The 23,663-nt window shown below is 34.4% G+C and overlaps 1 protein-coding gene across 37 annotated transcripts in view; it reads right to left on the reverse strand.

Annotated features, from left to right (window-relative positions):
* The window catches only part of PTPRD (protein tyrosine phosphatase receptor type D), a 1,218,182-nt gene that overhangs the window by 549,150 nt on the left and 645,369 nt on the right, over positions 1–23,663 (reverse strand). For all 37 annotated transcript variants that reach the window (XM_068927738.1, XM_068927756.1, XM_068927755.1 and 34 more), the window contains one exon: positions 8,887–8,909. The gene's annotated coding sequence lies outside the window, so the exon portion shown is untranslated. The remainder of the gene's footprint in view (positions 1–8,886; positions 8,910–23,663) is intronic.

Here is a 23,663-nt window from a genome sequence, read left to right on the forward strand (position 1 = left end):
CAAGATATAAAACTGTGTAGTTCTATGCACAGCTATATTAGGATCATAGATATGTATATAACCATACACATACAACTTGTGACATTTACATGAATCACATAAAGCTGGTGTGCATTACAATTTTCCTTTCTTTATCAAAAAGGATAACTTAAACATTACATGGTAATACTGAACTCATTTATTTTTTATGGATTTATAAAAACTGTTCACAGTGACATGAGTCCTTGGAACTGTTGGAATAACTGGTAGGCACTAAAACTTAAGTACTGGGACTTTACAAGTAGCAGTGTTATGCATATTCCACACAAAGAAAAATAGCGTAAAGAGAATATACTGAGATGTCTGATACACAATTTACATAAATAATAAAATAATAAAATAAATCATTTATTACACTTCTATATATCAGAAGAGCATTTCCTGTATTGCCTGAATTCTTGCTTTATGTTTTTGTAAGGGACAGGAAAATGAATAAGACACATATGGCTATCTTCATATTATTACACTGTGGGTAAGATACTTGTGGCTGTGAGTGGCTGTCTGCCAGATACTAAAAGCAAGAATTAAAACAATAATCTCTCTCCCTATATCCCTATTTTTATGTGATGAAAAGAAATATTGCAGCTTTGAAGAGCAGCATATATTTTTTACCTACTGACTTCCTCTTGCACATGCCAGCAACCAAAATGCTTTTCTGAGAGGATTGTTTTCTTGTTGGTGGAGTCTGTCAGGGTAACTCTAAGCTTAGAAAAAGCCAGGCAAAAGTTATTAATTGGCAGCCAGATTAAAGAGGGCTGTGCTTGTTAATTTCCAGTGAAACCTAGGCCTTTTAGGAAGTCTATGCCTCAGATTCACAATTAACTAATTAACTATTGAGGTGTATAATGTATATCTTTTATCATTGTCATCATTAAATTATTGATACTATCAAGAGGATACTCCCATTTGTTAGATAGAGGAGTGCTGTTCATATACCATGGACCCCAAAGGATGGCTTGTAGATGCATTGTCATTCCAAAGAAGAGGACACGTTCTCTTCTCTTTGAGTGAATGCAAAAGGTGTTTGCCAGTGATTCTTGACAGATCTCAATATTGAGACTAAATAAGTGTCAACCTAGAATCTAAACATATACCGCAATTTGGAGACTAAGTAGATTTTGATTTTGCAGTGATTTTAATTAAGTTTATGACACCTGTTTTTCCTCCTGAATATGGCTCTGAGTCACTGCTTGTTTTAGTTCACTGTCTAACTTGACTACCCAGGATCCCGCATGTCTTTTCTGTATGTCATCTGCTGATTTGATCTAGGTATAGTGACTAGGGGAACACCAGACCTCCTGGATGTGGCGGTAAAGATGAGCTACCAGCTTTTCATGTGGGATCTAACTGGCTGAACTGTTCCTTAGTTGATTAATATCGGTTTTAACGTCAGGAATCTACAGATCTAGTCTTTATTGCCCTTGGACAAGTCTAACAAAAGTCACTGCCTTGTTCTACCAGGTTACTTGCCAATTTGAGTGCCCTAATGCGGTTCATTAATTAGCTAAACGTGGATATCATTTTTCCCCTCTCAGTGTTCGTCCCCCAAAAATTATTTAATTAAATGTATCCCCTATTTGTTCACTAAATTGAAGGAAGCAGGTCACTCTGTCTGTAGTTTGCCTTTTGCACATAGGACTGTAACAATAAAGGACCATTCACATCCAGCTGGCTGCATGGATGGATGGCAATTTGTAATAAAACTCACTGATGTGGCTATTAGCTTTTGTCAAAGTTTCGTGTGACATATGCAGAAAATTATTCTAGTTAACAGTAGTAATGGAGATATCAACTGACATTTTCACACCCGTATATGCCTGAGGTTGTATGCTATCAATTGCCGTGTAACAGAAGCGATAGGAAGCTATGCCTCCTAAATTCTCACCCACAGTAAATTTTACTTGATATTTTATAGTGATGCCTCTGAGTGCAGGGATGCACTCAAAGGGATGCTAACAGATTACTTTCAGTACAGGCAAAATCAGTATCTGCCAATAAAGATAGGGCTTTCAGGCTTTTGGTTCAGTTTTTCGGTGCCATAAAATAAGCAACGGTAATTTCTGCTGTGATCTGCTTGTGTCACTTTGAGCAAGAAATCCAGAGATAAAAATTTATCCTAGTTTTATTAACAACTAATTGCCTAAAATAAAACTAGGTTCAACACAATCCAAAAAAAGTTTTCAGAAGCAGTTGTGCGTGACAAACTTGCCATATTTTTAATTAATTATGACCAGGCTATCATCGTTTCCTATCAAAACAGGTCAAGAAAAGTTCTGGCTATGGTTATGAAACTCTGGTGGACTGGCTGTTCAAGTAGCGGGTAGGAATGCACCTACGTTACTGTCTGGGTCCAGGCTTCTTTTCAGAGGAGCCTCTTGATTGCTTCCAGTTACTCTCTTTCGGTTCTCACAGTGGAGTGCCGACAACGTGCACCAGGTCTTCGGCATCAACGGTTTCACTTTACAAACACATTCCTGCTGGGGTGCCCCACTGGGCCAAGCAGACACAAGCTAAATTGGCCTGCTGGCAGAGGAAAGGTGATTCAGATGCTGGACTGAATTGCCTATTCTGAACCGCTCTGAGTGGTTCAAGCAATTTGAAGGGCCATATTTGTAGTCTCTGATAGAAGTTCAGTGCTGGGTGTATTTCCTACCCTTCTTCAGACCAGCAAGGCATCTCACAGGTCAAGCAGCAGCCACCATTGTAAAAGTTATTGCAGCTGATGCATCCACTCTTTGCTGGCTTCTTTCACTAGCTTACTCAATTTCCATATAGATAAAATGCAGTAGATAGAAACCGTGCAGTGACTCAGAATAAATGAGTCTGTAGCAATCACGACAAGAGAATCTCACAGGAGATGTTCATCTCTCATCTACATCAAAACTAAAGTTAAACATATGTAACAGATAAATTCCAGGAACAAACTTGGAGTTTAGCACTGCTCCATCCTGGTCATTGTTCCTGCCACGTTCTCCAATTTCTGAGATAGTACCCCCTTCCTAGTTGCTAAAGCATCTAATAATAATAGTAATAGTAATAGTAATAATAATAATAATAATAATAATAATGATGATGATGATGATGATAATAATAATAGCTATAGTAATAATGTCTAAATCTGTCCAAGAAGGGAGAGAAGTAACTATATTAGCTCAGTGTACTCTAGGCCTGGTAATGTCTACTACAGCCTATTACATAGACACAGAACTAGTCATTGGAAAAGGTGATTAGTAGAAGAAAAACAAATACATCTAGAAGACGCTGATGGACTCTTCCTGTCATTGTCCACCAAGGCACTTTTAAGTAGGCTTAAAAGAGAGGCCTTGCAGAGATTCAAAACCAGACAAACATAAACAGTGAAACAAAGAGCAAAAGGAAGATCCAAAGGACATGATCCATTTACGCTCGACCCCCTCCTCTTCTGTCTCTCTTACTGCAAGGAATGCACCACACCGCCGAATCATTTTGCTAATTCTCTGATACTTTTGCTCTTATTCCATTTATTCTTTTATAGCCATCGGTATTGAAACTGATGTTTGCAAAAGCGAGTGAGTTGATTAATAGGTATTTCATACATCTGGTATTTCCTCATAAAAGACTGGTAAACTTATTTCAATTATCATACCACCAACAAGGATGCAATCTGTTCACAATGGCTGTTTACGAATGGCTGCTTTGGGTAATGGCTGTTTTCTTAGCATGGGAAATGAAATATAATATTATTAAACAGAGATATGCAGAATGGTGTGTCAACTTATCCATCTTCCTGATGTTTATAGGCTTAATTTTTTACAATGTTTATTTTATTTTATGGGCCCAAACGTTAAAGTATCTCTTATTTGAAAGGATCTAATTTCTTTTATTTTTGTTTTAATGTCCTTGAATATTAACATCCACAAATTCATGTGCAATCAGTGCAGAAAACCTGTGGTAGGTACTCTATTAATTCTATTTAGATAAATATGTTATAATGAGAGAGATAATGAACCAAGGAATTTTTTTTTTTTTTTAGATGAAGGCTAAGGCTGATTTTTTTTTTGGTGGCCTGGTTTAAAAAAAAACTGTAAAATATCTTAAAATAATGTTTCATAAATGCAAAACTGTCATGCAAATTCAGTGTAGGTAGGGAAGGAGAAAGTGCATATGTTAGACAGAATGGGTGAAGGGGAAGACGTGAACGCTCTAAAGAATAATTATAAAATATGTCAGATTAATGCATCAAAGAGGAGGAGAAAGCACTGCAATATAAATTCACTCTCTCAGAGTTCTTTAAAGATTAACTATTTATTTTTGGAAGTAGGAACAATTTTCTATCCTACACATTGTGCCACATTTTCATAAGTTGCAATAAACAGTATTTTTGAAGGCTAAGTATATCAGAACACTTTGATAAGCCATTTCTAGGCTTTTCTGTTTCCAGTACTCAGATATTTAAATCTATAACAATACAGATTTGACATTCTCGTCAAGATTATTTTTTAGGAGAATATGAGAAAAGCGTACTTCTTGAAATCATAAACGGGCACTGAAAATACAGTGTCTTATACAATTTTGCAAAACCTTTAAACACTGAAGTTTTTACCAGATGAAATCTCAGAAGGTGGGCAGAAATTGCTTCCAACAGGCATCACATAGATGCTCCCGCTGAGTGAAAACTTGTGGCCTGCCAATACAAACTCCAGCACTGCCAAGCAAAGAGTTTGCACTTACAGACTCTTAAGAGAGCGTTTCTCCCATCCTAGAGCTGGGGGGGCAGCTACATCTTTTCTCAGTAAATGTGGCTGCATTTCTGCAGCAGTTTAGATAACTCTCCTTTAACTGTTCTTGCATTGCCTGCTTCTTATTAGGCTTCAGCTTCCCAGGAGCAATGTAGTACAGAGCAGCAGCGGAGGCTTTTTTATGAAGATGTATGATTCTGCTTATTTAAGATTAAAGCCTCTAAGGGAAACGTTTTCAAAAAAGCACTGAAATCACTACCACTAAAATTAGGACACTGTAAACATCCTAAGTTCCTCTGAATTCTGCCTTTGAAAACCTTAGCTTTAGTTCCAGTCCTGCAAATTACTCCTTGTAGTTGTACCTGGCGGTTTTATGAAGCCTCACTGACTTCACTCAGACTTAGCTGAACTCTGAGGACGTTAGCTACAAAGGCTACCTAAAATGATATATCTTTGCCTATTGGGTAAGGCTGAATATTTTTGGCTGTGGTTTTTGATAAGAAATTAATGAGATTTTTAGTCTATACTGCTTCGTCAAACATGCTGGGAGGGCAAAGAGGGGAGGGTAAATAGGACCCCTTAAAAACAACCAATGAATTGAAATCATTAAATTTATTGGGTGAAACAATTTAATGAGGAAAAATACTAATTAAATTATTAAAATCTAGATTGCAAGTAGTAATTAAAAAGACTGTTGCTATGCAACCAAAAGGATTTTTGTGAACGGAGTGCAAAAATATATTTGCTAAGTATGCTGGTATTTTGCTTTGACCTTTTTCAGTCACACATCTGCCCAGACTGCCTGCAAATGTATTTCTAAGAAGGATAACATTAAAGATACCTGCAGGATTAAGGGAAAAAAAAAGACTATTTGACTGAGTTAATGATTTTTATTATATTCAAAAGGTTATGAGTAAGAAATTCATGAGATAAAAATAAATAAATAAATACATAAATAAAATTATGTATATGATTTATATGCTGATTTCTCATTAGCAGTAAAAGATTAATTTCTTTTACAAATACAGGACGTGATCCCATAAGACATGTGAACATTAATTTTTATAACGTAGCATATGAACTAACTCTGCACTGTCCTGAAGGTCTTAAAGAGCTAGTAAATCCCTTACTGGTATTAAAAACCTAAGCAGCTGTTGTTTGTAGTAACTGGGGCATTTTAATAAGCAACTTTTGCTTATCTTTTACCAAAACCATGATACAGGTTTGTTTTGATCAGACAATAGGTTACACCCCAGGTTCTCTGCTGCGTTCAGCTGTCACTCATACACTTGGCTTGAACTCACAGGAATCCTACATTTAAATTACAAAACATTAAAGCCTCCGCTTTGTTAGTAGGGCTCCCTTTCCGCTGATAGCATGAAAGTGACAGCCAGCCGGAACTGGATCTACCATGGGGCTCTGGCCTAAGGCGAGATTGGCACCACCTCCAGAAAATGGATCCAGAAGCCAAAGACTTGCTCTCTGGTAAATCCTGGTCTATGCACCTCCTGCTTCCCTCCTGTTCTTACTTGAAATTTCCAGTAAAGAGGGAAGCAACAGTGATTCACCTGGGAAAGCATTCAAAAAGAGGAAAAATTCTGTCCTCTTTAACCAGAATGGAAGTTTTGTGGAAATGCAGCCCCAGAGACACCCAGTTTTGCCTTTTCTCCATGTTTGCTATGACTTCTTTCATTTCTAAGCACATGAATTTGTTTCCCAGGGCAGAACTTATGCCTTCTTGCTAGCTGTTCTTCACAGAGGAACTTGGGCCATGCTCAACAACGTCTTTTCAACTGCTGGAGCAGGGAAACTCTGAGGCATAATGCCGAAGCCTATGGGTGGGTACACTGGAAACATTCCCAGAAGGACCTCCGGGAGGCTGACCTTTATTCAGATATGTCACTCCATGCTGACCTGTAACCAGGCGGGCATTTAAGCATGTACACAGCACATTACGCTCGTCTGGACAGAGGGAACCTAGGTGGAAGTGCTCCTGAAAATAGGTACCTCCCTTTTCCTTTCCAGAGATATACCCTAACAAAGGTTTTCATGACTTAAAGTTCCTTGCAAAGGTATCTTCTTTGACTGAAAATTACTCTTGCTTGAGATTTTTTTCTAAAATGAAATACAAAATTCATATTTATTAGAGAAGGTGGAATGAATCCCCTGGTGTATAACAGATGATGCTCTTCAGAACACAACCTGTGCCTTTTAAAGATGTTTAAAGCATGGGAGAGTTTACTTAAAAATATTAAATAGAAGTGTTCACTAGGAATTTTGATATGAAGAAAGGAAAGGAGAAAATAATTTATTTTGCTCATTGGAGACAGCATTGCCATCTATCAAGAGAGATGGGAGCTGTCATTTAAAAAAAAAAGCAATATTGCATAAAACTTTCTGAACTTGCATATTTGTGTTTGTCTTAGAGTTCTTACAAATGAGGCTGTGATTTCCTTTATGTTCACAAAACATTGGTAAGTTAAATTATGTTGTCACTCTTTGTTGTCTTCTTTCTTTGATTCTACTGTAGATTTTTTGTGTCTATATTTTGGATTCATGTCTAACCGCCAGCATCTTTATATTTGGTCATGATACCTTGTGATATGCGGCTTTTGTAAGTTTTCTTACATGTTTTGAAGGACACGTATATATGCGGCTGTGTTGTTTAGCATAAGCCATTCAAGCACTCCTGATATAATTGAAAAGAATGTGAAAGGATTTGTGAAGATCACCGTAATAAAGATATATCCAACCTATGCTACTTTTTGATTAGTGAAGTAAGAGCATAAAAATGATTAACTAGCTTTCTGTTAAAAAAAAAAAAAAAGTATTGTGGGTTCTCTCTTTATGTAATGTACCAGTACTGTTAAACCAAATGCAGAAAGTGTTTTAGTGGATCATTCCTGGAGGAAATCAGTTCTATTGGTGTCAAGCAGAACGGCATTGCACACTTTGTTTTTTCAAGAAATAAGATATGGTAGCAGACAAGAAAATCCCCAAGTGATGAAAATAGTAAAATTGTAAATTACACATGCCTTACTTTCCAATATGAAGAAAAATGTAGAGAACAAGGGATTGAAGCTATAAATAAGACCAAAACTACACTGAGCAAAAAATTTTACAGAATAATGAAAAAGTAATCTTTCGTCCACAGGGTCATTAAATTATAGCTTGTCTAACTATCTGTGGCTACACTCTGTCTAATATTTACTTCCTAAATGACGTCTTTTCAGTAGATTAAGCCTGTTCTGAACTTTTGTCATATGGCAGAAGGTAATTTAAATTGTATTTTTCTACAAAGACATAAACATATGGAAGACCTCATGGCCTACAACTAAAGTTAAATGCTAGGAACCATCTCTATCGTTCTATTAAGTGAGTCATTGATAGGGTAAGATTCATTGTAGTCAAATACAGAACTCCAAATTATTATCAGAATAGTGAGGTAGAAAATTCACTTTCGAAAGGACACATTTAAAAAATTCTTTCTTTCTCCAAACCACTTCACTGCAACAATTGATCATCTAGTGACTAAAATATGATAGGATTTCTAGAACTGAAAATGAGGCAGAAATACTACACAACTTCTGACTTTAATTCATGTGCCAAGATAAGCTCAGTTTTATCATAAATCTCTGTAGATAACGTAGGTTCAGAATTACCATTAGTCAGAAGCACCTTCCTCCCTTCACTTTGGTTTGAAGAATATTCTAGGGGTCTGAGAAGACAAAGGAGTGTGTTTCACAGCTCCATGGTACTAAATCTCCCTAGAAGCTTTCTGCAATCATGGACACCAGATCAGACTCAAATCTAAGTTATGGAAAAGCTTCGACATTAGTGGAAAGTTAAGTATTCCAATCTTGTGTTATGCTTCAGAATGTTTTGCAAACTTAGATGTATTGTTGCTTATTTTTCATAAACTCCTTATACAAACAAACCACTGACAAGAAGAATTCAGAATAATTCTCTTTATGGCCGAAAAGAGAATTTATTCTGACTCTATACCTTGACAATCACAGGGGACAACTATTGGAAAAAGATCGTAACAATCAAACCATTAACAAGCTGGAATACTCTCGGCTTTGAGTGAACTACTTAAATTAATCTAACAATAAAATTAGTTTCCTACCTCAACTTTGTGAATTCCAACTCCTATAAAAAAGAAGAGAAAGAAAAAGATTTTCAGATAAAGAAACAGCGGTAGATATTTGGTTACATTTAGCAAGTATTTCACAGAAAACAAGCCAACCACTTTGATAATAAGGAGAATTATATCAACTGAAAAGTTCCTCTTTTAACAACAGAAAGTAAAGAAATGCTTCAACATCAATTAAAAGTTGAAATATACAAACATTTTTCTGTATATCATCCCCATTTGCAAAAGTCATTTCCAGTTATTAAAATAACATTTTTGATAGCACCTTACTACATAAAATGAGGCATATTTACTTTATATAGAAGAGGAAGAGAGAGCTAGGGCAATCTGTGACCCAATTTGCAATTGAACAAGTAAAGGACAAAAACACATACAATGGTTAGTCCAAACATGCTTGTAAAAAGTCATCTACCTGAAATTTTTAACTCTTTTAAACAGTTAAGCAATAAAACTAGTTAGCTTTTTTCAGTCAAGACATATATCTCTAAGTTTCTTTTTTAGTCTGTTAATCAGTCAGCCTGATCTCCGGCTCAGAGTTGCTATGAATTCAGGTATTACTTTATACCCTAAAGTTCTGTTAATTTCACTGTGCATGGCATGCTTCCTAGGCACTGAAGAAGGGCTTTTGGAAGATAAAAAAGTAAGGAGTAAAGGTCAGGAAAGAGAAATTGCAAAAGGTAATTTATAATAAAATAGGGGTGAAATTTGTTTACTACAGACAATTTCAAGATGGTTTTCAAGATGCATTTCAATTTAGCCACATTCAGTTTAGCCTAGCCTTTTTAGCATACGGACCAGAATCTTATTTCTTTTGCCATAAGAAACTTATTGCCTCATCTTTGGCTACCGCCTTGGAGGAAGAATGAGAAAAAGTTGAAAGGCAAAGGTAGATAACATTCATGAAAAGTAGGATTTAAACTCTTCTCCATTTTTTGACTGCCTCAAACACTGCCAGTACCAGAACAGGCACATCTAATTGCACCTTTAAAGCATCCTAAATTAATTAGTCCACTGGATCATGTTCCCCCTGGATTTTATATTTTTCTGATGGTTAAGATTCATTTATTTACATACTCTTATAATGTTTATTTCTAGATAACAAAACATCATCAACTTGATTTGACACATTTTAGGCGGGATTTAGAACTCTGAGAAAAGTGAATCACCTAATACATGATTGCAGCTGTTAGAAAGTGTCTGGATAAAATCTCTTCACAGGAAAGCAGAACAACATTGGATTTAAAATTATTTTTATTTGTTAATTTTGTCAAGAATAAATAGCTTGTATTTTTTTGTATTTTTCAAATTCTTCAGTTTTAACCTTTGGACTATAATCTGTAATGAATGGTGATGATTTCTTTTTCTGTAAGCCAGTATCCTATAGAAATATTCTTCAGAAGGATCAAATTTCTGCGGAAATCTACTGCATATTTACATTTAAATGAAGGAGATGAAGATTGTCTTCTTTCCTATTAACCCCTCTGCAGGAGACCAACAAAAAATCTCTTCCTTTGTATCCTCTCTCTGACGCAGTTTAACCTGAGGTGCAATAATGTCAGAAGAATTGTCAATAGCTTAAGAAAAGGAGCGAGTTTGGGGAATTATAGTTTCATATTTTTGATGAAACCTGTACAAATCTTGTCTTCTTTAAAACTTGATCTTGCCATTTGCAGTCAAACTCTTGTTTGGACTTGATATTATGTTTCCCCCTAATAAGAGTAATCTAGAGTATTTTATTAAGTCTTTAAGACTTTTATGCATTTACTTGACTTGTCTTAAGTGGTCCCCAGGAATGCATTTCACAGTCTTCAAGCACGCTTTTTCTTCATGAGCCTGAGAAGGTAGGCTTCATGGCTGAGTAGCTGGTCAGCCAGATGATGTAAAACCCTGAAGACAACTTTACCAGTCTATAAGTAATATTCTTAGATGTGCTCCCCTGATCCTGTTTAAAATTCTAATCGTAGGCTTCATGATTTTTTATTTTTAGGGCTCGTAAGATCTCTTTTTTTTAAAACTAGTACTGGTGGAGAGCTCCTGGCAGTGTCACTTAACAGATTTACAGCCCATTGTACGACAATGTTGGTCTCTTACCAGATAACAGAGGAAGACAGAATCATTATCTATGTATTACTAGATAGCAAGGATTACAATGTCACTGAAATATCAAGCAGAGAGGGAAGAACCACGTTTGCAAGTTTATGATGATATCGGATTATCATGAGTGAGAAAAACTTCCCAGTAAGTTAGGGTTCCTCAGTTGCTCCCTTGTCTCTCCAGGATGTATTTTAATCCTGGCTTACAATCCTGGTTTACCTTGATGCAGGTCAGGTCTTATACCTTTGCTTGAATACAATCATACCTTATGCATACGCAGAACAGCCAGAAAAATCACAGATGGAAAAGCATAGAAGTCAGGCTTTATTTCAAGTGAACGTTTATTTCTTGGCATTTCTCTCATACCTGGCGGCTATCTCCTCTCAAATGTCACGTTGTTCTAGCTATTGAAAGAACTGTTCTGGTTCATTAAAATACTGAAATAACTTCAGAAGAAAGCTTGCCTTCTCAGGCCTTTCCAGGCACTATTTTAATACTTCACTTCCTCTGTTATTAATGTATTGACTATCTGAGCTGCAGTGCCTGCAAGGTTGGATTAAGATTCTGGAAATGATTTTTTTTAAAGGTTGAAATTACATGGGGCTTCAAGTTTTCTAGATAATGAGGGCTTGGATAATCTTATCTTGCATGTTGCCTGCCTTCGGTTCAATACATGGATTATGAAACTGCCACTCTTCTCTGGTTAATGGAGTTTAGAGTTATGAAACAGAGTAAATCCTGTGATTAACTTAGGAGCTACAAAAAATTCTGGTCTACTGCTTCTGCACTCTCATCTTGTGCTGATATTTGATTCAATGCTTATAGTCTCAATTTACCTTTCTGACTTTATGCCTATGTGACACACATGTTCTTGTGACCTTTAATTATCATAGTCCTAGAGAAACTTCAGAAATTGACATCTGTAGCCATATTCTTTCTACATAAGAAACAAATTCACTGGAATAGTTATTCCACTGCTACTTCTCTTCACCTTATGAAAATTAGGTTCCACATGTGATTGGGGTTACCCTGTGTTCTAGTTTCTACTCAGCTGGTGAAACACTTTCATCCTTAAAAGTGTTTTTTGCTATTTTTCCAGCTTTTTCATTTTATTCAGAATTCTTCTCCTGGGCTTTGTACATTTCAGGTACTTGGGAAGACAGTGGATTATGGATCTTTAGATTTCCTGACATGCCAAAAGATTGAAAGATTTTTGTACTATCCAACTCATCCTCTCTCTCCAGTGAGATAAACCAAGGTGACAATGCAGTAAGTTAAAATCAAGTTTTACATTGTCATTATCATTCAGAAAATAGTCTTGGAGGTGATGGAATACGAGACGTGGGATACATTGGGAGATTGTAGAGTATAGTTTTAGAAAGACACGTTATTTGATTAACATGGAACATTAAGATACAGTGGGTGTGCTTTGAGATTTTTTAATTAAGCCCCATTCTTTCCTTCAGTTTTCATTTTTATTTTCATGCTACAGGTCCTCTGAGCAACAGCTCCTAATAACAGAAGAAATACAGTACAGCAGATGTTAAAACAATGTCAGCTTCATGACTTTGATGGTACATAAAATGAACTGCACTATTTCATTGAAGTGGGTGATTGGCACACTTGGTTCAGCTATCACTTACAAATCTGCTATTCTGTATGGAAAACACAGCTGGTCACAATACATATTGTCTTGCCTGACCTTATCAACTTCAATAGTAAAGCATCATGTGACTAGCATAGATAATTTTTGAGCTGAGCTGGATGTTAATTTGATTATAGATAGCAGTAACTTCTCTTGCTATTTGGAATTCCAGAGAAAGTATGCTTATTTAGAAGAAAACAGTGTATTTTTTTGTTTCACTTCACTCTGAAAAGAATAGTTGCTTTACATTTACAGTCTAAATATTAACTATAATATTACATTCAAAACACATGTTAACATAAATAAACAAAATTGAAAATTAGGCAAGAGTGCTGACTGAGAAGTTTAGCACTGTGAATGTACAATCATCCTATGGTAAATCCATTGGAAATTAATTTATATTTTGGGTTTTTTTTTTAGTCTAATCAAATACAAAAATTACTGAAGAAGTTAACTTTGACTAATATTTTTTCTTCATGAAGTTAAAAAAAAAAATCCTATCCCTTCAGATTAAGAATCTCAGAAGAAGAATCTTAAGGGAAAATTATACAATGATTAAAGATCACTTTAATATAACAATAAGTTGCAATTGTTTTCTTTTGCCTTTAATAAGGAACATGCCTATGCTACGTACAGTAAAGATGATCACCATCTTTATGATTAAGAAACAATTGGGTTAATAAAGGTCACTTAGATTTCAAAATGTAATTAAAAAACTCAGGATACATACTCAGCCTTAGTAGCACAAACTGCCGATAGAAATTAATTGATCATTTAAGCAAATATATAAAGCTAATATGGGTGTCACTTTAGTTCATGAGCTATCCAATTGGGAAAAAGTATATTCAACAACAAAATTTGTTGTCATCATGTAGTAAACATCACTGATTTTATAATTAGACATTAAAGATATTACTTACATAAACACACAGTCACCATTTTAATTTATGTTTATCTCAAACACATAACATGCACAGTAAAGCAGAAATAAATAGCATTTCATGATAAAAATTGTATTGGTTACTGTATGTAACTGTAATCGAGTCCCTCTTTTCATTAACACTACAATCTGAATAATCTAAGAAATATTTCAAGGTTATCCCTGTAAAAAAATGAAAGGTCAGATTAAGCATATATTCAAAGTTTTTGTTTGGATGACCAAAAAAATGTACGCTGAGCAAGAGTTCCTCTCAGGCAAAGCTTCATTTTTCTTTCAAATACAGCATATTGACACAGAAATTTGTATTCGAGAAGATATTTAGACTTCATTTTAGTAGTTTACTAAAACTTAGTGAAGCTATTGTATGCTTTTTCTAAAAAGCGTGAACTATTACTTCTCTGAGTACATATATACCTTCATTAACTTTTGAGCTGACCTTATAGATAACTTCATATTTAAGAAGAAATTTAAAAGTTTCATGTTTAGCCTGTCCTCTTTATAAGAAATGAGACTTTTATAATCAGCAACAGTGCCTAAAAAATAGGGAAACAGAATGAGCTAACATTCATCCTAATGCTTTTGTAGCATCAATCTGCTGTTTTAATATTTAAAATATCAGATATAAATAGCCCCAAGGCTTGGAGAACTGCCAGTATATACGAATTATAATTTCTAGGCCATTGCCTATTTAAAAGATTATTATCTTCTAACTGATGTTAAAGCTTGAAATAGACAGTTTAGTTACCAGACGAGCTATTCTGAGATATTTTTGGAATATTATATATACACATATTTTGACTGCAGAAAAGGAAACAAGGAAAACATCATACAAGAATATTGCAGTAGAAAATTCTAATAGGGTTTTTCTATTGATAGGCCATTAAAACTTGAATTTTCAGAGGCATTTTTGTCCCTTTACTAAATTTAATTAAAAATATTCATTTTATTGAAGTATTAGTTACAGTTTTTTGTTTACTCTATACATGACATTATAATATAAAATATTATGTTTGAAAAAGTTCAAATTTATTCAAATAAGAGAAATGATATGGAGTTAAAAATTCAGTCCGCGCTTTGAACCAAAATCAGAGTTAGGGAAAAAGAGCAGAGAGCTCCCAGGAACTGAAATAAGAAACTGGAATCAGGGATGAGAAAGACACTTGGCTCTCTTATGAAATGGGGCTAACCATCTGAGCAGGCCCTTTTTTCCTTCTCGGCATTTAAGCAAAGCTCATCGCTATAAAATTCTTACTGATATGTTTGTTAACATTACAGCAAAGTAGAAGAGAACAAACATTAAAAAAAGAGTCCTCGTGATAAACATTCATTGACCACGTCTTTCTAAAGTTCATGACTTTTCCACTCTACTGCAAACAATTATGGCCAGTTGTGACAAAAAGATGTTAAATTTATGCAACAGACAGGTATACATTCAAAAGTACTATTAAGATGGTCAAAAGACATAATTGCCTGTCTAATAAGAACGTGCCAGCCTGCTTGTTTGATCTAGAAAAGGAGAGCTGAAGGGGAAAATGCCAGCACTGCATAGATTCATCAGTAGGGTAAACACTAGGGAGACAGAGAAGTCATTTGAGAATATGAACTTCCTAAGAAAGTATGGCTATAAAATAGCCAGTAATAAATTACTCCTGGCAATTGTGACCTTCTGAACATGGAATATCTAGAATAGCCAGAACAGACATTTGGCACTGACATCTAAACAGAATTTAGCTTGCGCAAAAACAAGTATAGTTTGTTTTAAGGCTGCAGTCTGATCATGGAGTTAAACTACCCGTTTATTTGCCTATGTAAATATACAATTAGCTAAATAAATGTTGCAGTCAAATGACAGTTAAAGTAATTTAAAATAAGTAAGTTAAAGTAACTTAAAATAAACATTCAAACCATTACTGCTTATTCTATTTACTTTCTTCAATCATAGATAAATCAACATATGAAGAATCTCTTTAGTAAATGGAAATCTTTCCAGAGACTTGGGTGTCACTTGCATCAAACCTATGCAAAAAACAATATAAAGGTGGGGTTTTTTTGGTAAAATATTATTTTAGAAACAAATAAAAATGCTTGTTATAATTTCAGATCTATTTAATATGATAAGTTTTTGTGACTGAATTATACTACCTTAAGGAAGTTATGAACCAAACCCAAAACAAATTCCCATTTATCAGCCAAAACTAGGATTCTAGTGGTCAAACTTCCTATGTTTATGTTCTATTTACATTTACTAAAATTTGCATAAATGACAACAGGTGGCCAAGTTAGATTGAGATAAGGTTGTTACTGAAAGTTAGTGCTCCTTCTGTGAAAAAAGTGCTAATGTCCTTGGCACTCATCCTATCCTATTGCAATGCATTATTTATTGTAATTTCAGAGAGCGATAGTTTTAACTTTTATTTGCAATAGTGGCAAAACACACCTTCAGTGATGGTTTATTTCTATTTTATTGGAGGCGTGCAACACACATATGGCCAGGTACTGGACACAGCTGAAGGAACAGCTGACACACTGGAATTAGCTCAAAGAAAAGGGGAAGCAAAATATCAGAAAGAGAAAAATGGCCTTGACTGCCATAGTGTAGCAATAAATTGAGAACATGTTTACAAGTGAGAAAAGACAGTCTTCTGAAACGCAGATCACTTCTACTTTATCTTATTTACTGTATTAACAGTATAGAGAAGCCAACACCCACTGGCGTGATTCTTATGGCCTACTCTATTCACTAAAAGCTTAAGTAGGAAAAATGTTTTATGGGAGGCAGGAGAAATTACCACCTTTTATCTGTTCATGACCAGCAGAAAGGTTAACACAAAGGTGTTACTTAATACAAGACCTTACTTAAAAGAGGTTGACATCATAAATTAGAAAAGTCAGACTATTCCAGAGGAAGACAGTAATCTAGTACTTCAAAAACCTGAGATCTTCCTTTGGCACTGTGTAAAATCTGAGTGCTACATCAAGGGTCTATTTATACCTTCCTTAGTCACAAATATACATATTAAAAGAAAAATAACAAAATATCATATACGGCTTTTTAGTTGCGTGGACTACATTAAGCCTGGCTCTTAATGACTTATAAAGCCAGCCTGAAATCTGTATGCATCACATTCACTACTCAGAAGAAGTAAGGTGGCCATTTTCTGGTGACTCCAACACACAATTCCTAATGTAACACTTGCTATTCATGAGTAGCTTTTGGAAGGTGTTATGGATGGGTGCTGCTCACACACGAATACATAGGTGTTAGCCTTGCTGAACAAATCTGCATGAAGTGTGCGGTCTAAATGAATGACTTTACATATGGTACTGTCTTTGAGACATCAGAAGGTTCATATGTAACATAGGGTACTCAGGTACATAGGTGACTGTAAAGCAGATGAACAACTCAGATTTGCATTCTTTGCTGGATATTGCAGATACTGATGATGCCTTATGGCACAAGTCTCCTGAAAGGATTGCATCAGTTTGTGCAGAGAAACATTAGACGTAGCTGCTTTTTATAGGGAAAAAGACTTCTAGACTTACCTTCAGCCAAGTTTCACTACTTTCAGTAGTGTTACCTGGGCCTTTCATATTTAGCAAGAACATGTAGTGGAAGTCTCACTGACACATTCATTTTTAAACATTTATATATATAAAAAAAGAATGTTTTCTAAAATTAAGGAGGAAAAACATCTACAAACAAGGATATGTGGAAACCTAGTTGTCTTCCACAACAGAAACAAAACTGTGTTAATCAGTTGGACAAGATACTAATCAGAGTGACTTTAAAGTAATTTATTCACAGAAACAGAAGGGCACTCTAGCTTACATATGAAACAGCACTGTCTTTGATATTTGGGTTTCTCGCCTTGAAAAAGGTAAAGTCAATGGACTCTGAGTAGCATGAACTTTTATTTATATGAAAATGATGAAAATAAAAATTTAATTGGAAGTTTTCTTCTCTGTATTGCAATTATTAACTGTAGAATTTAAATATGCCACAGAAGAAGTTGAAATCTTTATCACTTTGCTTAAATTCAAAAGTTTTGTAGCTTATGCAACAGGCAGGGGTAATTAGGACTAGTTAGGGAGCAAATAAAGTAACCCTGTAGTACTTAATGCATAATTTTCATATCTGTTTCTTGTGGAATCCATGCATTACCTTTTTATGAACATTTTGTAATACTTGTGATATAATCATAAATAAAAAGTAAATTGAAGGCAATGTTAACATTTAAGTAAAAGAAATAATAACTATCGGTTTGTATAAAATGTAAAGATAAATGCAAAAGCATCTTCTAAGTCTAAGTAATATTTAACTAATAGTTATAGTATGTCAGGTATCTATTGGTCTCTTTTTTTCCTAACTAAGCAACACAGGTTTATTGATATTTTTTGACATTTCACCTTAAAGTGCCTAAAATTTCTTAGAAAAACCTAGGCCAGCATTTTCAATTTGAACGAAAATGAAATATTATTCTGGTTAAATTTCATCTTGTTCATTTATATGAAAAATGTCTTAGTGCATAACATTCTGCAGAACAGTTAGGAAGCTGCACAGAAAATTTTTGCTTCCACTCTCAGAGCATTATGCAGTTTCTCAAGCTCTGGGGAACAGAGGAGACCATAATTTTACATGTCTTTTCATGGAGACTCAGACTTATTAAACTGAGTGATGATGCTCTTATGTATGTCAGCTGAATGAAGGACAATCTTCTGAAATTTGAAAGTGTCACTCCAGCGTGCATCTCAGTCCCCTCTCTCATCTGCTTGGTTTGAATGGTGACTCAGCATGCTTAGACACACTAATGGACAGACAGGTATTTAGCAAACCAGTTTCAGAATTTTACACCGAGACAAAACACATCTGGCTGTTGATTTGATCTCCTTTTGTTGTGACCCATCACTTTGGGGGTCCTGAAAATTGTTGTGAGGGAGGTAAACTAAATTTGAAAGGTCTAAAGAGCTTATTCCACAAAAATAGCTTCCAGAATTCTAGTTTTCCTGTTTGCATTGACACATAACAATTCACAAGTTTAAGAAAGCAGTGAAGAAATTACTGCATAGACTAAAAATAGCAGCAGTGAGCCCAGGATGCAGAATATATGATATTTAAGCACAAATGCCAGTGCTCAAGCAATTGAAAAACAGGCTGAGGGCTCACTGCATGATGCCATGAAGTGTCTCCTCTTTCTGAGCAGGTATGAGTTTCACCCACAGTACTCAAAGTTACTGCCATCCTGAGAAGTACTTCTGAAGACAGCAATATGACTGTGCCACTGTGCTGCACACTAATACTGGTATCTGTTATTAAAAAGGTATTTTTTAAAAGATTCTTCTATTTTCTTTACTTTTTTCTATATGTAGATGAGAAATTACTTCATTTTAACAAAAAGAAGCAGTTCTCTCTTGATAGCCGTTGGCATGGACCATATGTCTTAACCATGACATTAATAAAGGAGATGAGTCTAGTTGGAGGAATTTAAAAAGATTTCTACTGTATAAGAACTTTCACTCTCTCTTATGATTTGCCAGGATTCTATTTTTCACTTATTGTAAAATAAGAATCACAGAAAGTTTAATATCAATAAAGACTTGAGAGCTTCTGCAAAACTTCCCCTCTTCAGCTGAACCTCTTGTGTCATAGAAAGTCTGGCTCTGCTCACAAGACACTATTTTTCACTTCTGCATTTGAAATAAAGACACTAATATTGCTCCTTTTTTTTTTATATCAAATTCCTGAAGACCTTAAACATTTACTTTAAAAGAAGTGGGATCTGTTCAGCTTCCCTTTTTGGAGGTTTGAAAAGTTAATTTTAAAGAATATGAAATTTTTCATTTGGAAGTCTTTCACAAATGCTGCATATAACCATTCTTTAGGAGCACAGAATTGAATATAAATATATTTATTGAGCATAAAAAGATTATCAACTTTCTCAGTGACTCTGATTACTGTATTTATAACATGTTATAATACTGTTAACAAGATATTTTTGTATTATTGCTAAAAACAACTTGTCAAGGCAAAATCAAAATAAAAATCAGGTATGATCCTTCAACAAATAGATCATCAAGCATAGAGGAATGTGATCCTGTTTTTAAAAACATTATTGTGGGTGGAAGTTTTCTGTTTAGTACAATAAAGTAAAGCTTTTAAAAGTCTTCTAAGTATTTCAGAAATAGTAATACCATTTCTCTAAGAGCTGTATACTAGACTGTACTATTTCTTTCTGATTGTCATGTAACAGAAGTATAAAGGACACCTCTTCAAAAAAATAGAAAGAACTAAAAGATTTTAGAGTTCCCGTTAGCTTTTTTTCCTCTCCTACTCTACACGGAAATGTATACTATCTGAAAATAGTACATCTGAACTCAATGTTTTCTGGTCCAAAAGAAGTAAAATTAACCAAAAGAACTGAAGCATAGAGATATTATCAAAGAATATAAGAATATATTCTCTGTGTGTGAATGAAACAAGATATATTAAGAGGAAAGAAATGGAGAGTTTGAAATGTCCATTTCTGAAGAGTTACATAATCAATATATTGTGCACTGTTCTTGCATATTTAAATAGATAGCCCCCTTTGCAGACACACAATTTTTTATGTATTAACTGATATACTGGTGACAGATAGCAAGAATTTAAAAATAATATAAGAAAAATTTGTTTTTGTATGTTTTGATTAAAAATGGGCTTTAAATAAATCACAGAAATGCACAGCTGGAAAAATTTTGATCAAGAGCCACACCCTGCAGTGAAGACTTGTCTTATTTGTAGATCCAGATATGTTTTTAAGCTTCATAATGTCTTGTCTGGAAGGGAAGAAAGAAAGTCTAGAAATATTTTCCAGGCTTTACCTCATGTATATTGTTACAACATAGTATTATACATTAATAATAAAAAAATTTCTTAAGTGAAAAGACTTTTAAACTAAGCTCTTGACCCAGTGTCCATGGAAGCAAACTGGAATTTGTCTTCACTGAATTCAGTGGATGTTGGATAATGTGCATAAGCATTCACAAACTGCTTGCATTTTCTAATTCTGCCCAAGTACTTCTACATAGCTAATTTCTGCACTGTTAGACTTACTTTTAGTTACAACTACAGAGAATAAATCAGCTCACAGGGCAAACAAAAAGCACAGGACCCAGTGAGTTTCAGCCAAATCATTCTACCTACAGACTTTTTGTGCAGATCCAATAAAAAAAAAAAAATTAAACTGCCACTTAAGACCTCCCACATTTGACAGCATTAATATTACAAATAATCAGAGCAGAAAATGTCCTTCTCTAAAACATTTTTAAATCACTTCGAAAGAGATTGAATGTCATCAGGAGATAAAAACATCTTTTTTTCATATTTGTAATTTGTTATATATTTCCTAACAAAGTCATGACATCAGGGAAGATGTGTTCTCATTTTTGATCATCCATCCCAAGCAGGGCGCAGATTACAAGGGAAGTATAATTTATCTAAACCTAGATGAATTATGGATACTTAAAAACATGCTAGTTGGTTAGAGCTGTTTTATTGCCTTTTGATGTCAAGTAAAGGCAAAAGTGCAGTGCAGTTTTGAAACAAAAAACTCCAGAAAACCTCGTAGATTAAATAATTTTCAGTGTTGTTAAAATATTTGCAGTTATTAAAAAAAAGCATGAAGTAAGTCAGAATGTAGCAGAAAAATCCTTTTGCACTTCAAGGAGACTTCACGCCCTGGCGCTCAAGATTGCTAAGTGTTGTGCAATACACTTAAAGTATGAAGTCTTAGATCCATTGAAGTTAATGGGAATTTTGCCACTGAATTAGCTGAGGTCAATTTTTCACTAAAGATCTTTCTAGTACGGTAATCCTGTAGACCAAGAGTAGCAATACTGAGAATGAGTCTTACAACGCTAATAATATCTTAGTAACAGGAGATGTCTCTGTGATTCTTGAGTTATTCGGCATGATATTGAAATCTTGCTGATTGGGGCATACTACATAATTTTGGGGATGCTTTTGGGCTAATCATTTCCTCTCTCTACCCTTTTTTGTATTTTTAAGTAAAAATCTATTTTGAGTATTTAGATAAACTAATCACCCAATATTTTGAATTTCAAAAAGGATATTGTTGTTTGCATACTAACGAAAAACTAGATTTAAACTCTTTTCTGGCAATTTTTCTTTTGTTGCTAAGCACTTTCAGCTTGTTATTCTTTCAGTAAACTTGAGTAGAACTTTTGAACGACTGGAGAAGATCTTTCATCAAAAATCATATTTTACCTTACAATATTATAAGGATTAAAAATAATTTTTTTGTTTGCTTTGTTTGTTTTGAGAAAAGCTTACATGCTGATTCCATCCATCCTAATATAAGACACAAAACCAGAAAAACAATCATCTGGCATGATGGAAGCTTTGGAAGGAGTGCTGAATAATCAGCTGCTCTTCCTCTTTTGCTTGTGCTAGTGTTTCTAACTTTCTTTAAAATGTTAATAAAGCGAGAAAATAGAGCTTATGTTTATATACCACTTTTTATCCAGAAGGATGAACGTTTACAATGCATATCTCAAAGTATAACAACAAAGCACACAAACTCTTATTGTCTGTTCTCAAGGAATATTAGTGTAGTTCCTGCACATGTCAGCTATTGTGCTGGGTGTTTCACAAACACAAATGCTAAAAAGGCTATCTCTGCCTCAGAAGCATTACAATCTAAGTGTAAGGCAAAAGAGAGCAGAGATAGTCAAATGGTGGCGACCTCACAAGAATCAGACTAATAATACTGGCCAGCACTGAACACAGAAATGACAGAACGTCAACTTCTGTCTGCTTTTTTTTTTTTTTATTAAATATTTTACTACTATTGTATTTTATATTCTTCTGCTAACTGTTTTTGCTTTCATATTGAACACTGCGTTTACCAGGATAATTTTATTCCTGGAGAAATATAAGCAGTACTATGACAAAGGGTGACTAGCAAAAGATGGCTTATATCACTGTAACACAAAATTTAGTGCAAAGAGCTTCAGATGATATGGCCTAATCAAAACCACAAAGGCAATGTATCTAGACTGTAATTTTTCCAGCTAGAATTTGGCCAGGATGCTGAAGTTAATCCCTCCATTCTCTGTAAAACGGTCAACAAAATTAATAGGGTGCATTAACTGTCACAAAGCATTTCAAGAAAAAAATGTAACAAAACAAAAAACTTCACATACGAAGGAGTGGAATATGTTCCATGGTGGTTCAGAAAAACACAGCTTTCATGCTCATTCACAAATATCTACTGTAGCTGCAACAGCTGCAGATGTTTCTTCAGCTTCTCACAAGCATACTGTCTTACAGTGACAATGATCTAGCTGAACTGATACTTTATTTCCTTAGTATCACACAATACATTTTCTTCTGCCCTTTCTTATGAGAAATAAATTTCAGTATGAGGGAAAGGACACAAAATATAATCATTGACATATTTTTCTTAATATTCTTTCCTTCATATTCACCCCATAAATATAATAACTATAAAAATTTGAAGCCTTGAAAATTTGAAAATTCGAAATAATTTTTATAGACTGGGAATCCAAATGAATAATTCTAGTTTGCTATGTTAACATAATCTTGAAATAACATGTTTTATATACAAGGGAATTATTTTAATATATTTTTATAAGTTAAGAAATCTCAAGTATGTATTAGTGGTGAGTTGTAAGCAAGAAATATGATTTTCCTAATAAAAGGTAAGCTATGTTTCCAGTAGTTTTTCTAGCACAGTCTGAAGCTGACCATTTTATTTACCTTTACATAAAGTCTCCCACTGGACGACGACACAAGGCTGATCAGAGTATATTTATTACTCCTACTTATGCGTTAGACTCCTCAATGATGGGCATGACCAATATAAAAAGTCTATGCATTTCTATAAGAAAAAAATTATATCTATAACAAAGTGTTTCAAATTATAATAGAAATCACAACTCAAAATACTGCTGTAATTATAGCTTCTAATCTGTGAAACCTACCATAGAGTTGAACTCAAATTTGATTTCTGAAAAGCATTAGATAAAATATAATCAAACTTCTAAAAAAAA

This window comes from Struthio camelus, chromosome Z (assembly GCF_040807025.1).
Source record: "Struthio camelus isolate bStrCam1 chromosome Z, bStrCam1.hap1, whole genome shotgun sequence".
NCBI lineage: Eukaryota > Metazoa > Chordata > Aves > Struthioniformes > Struthionidae > Struthio > Struthio camelus.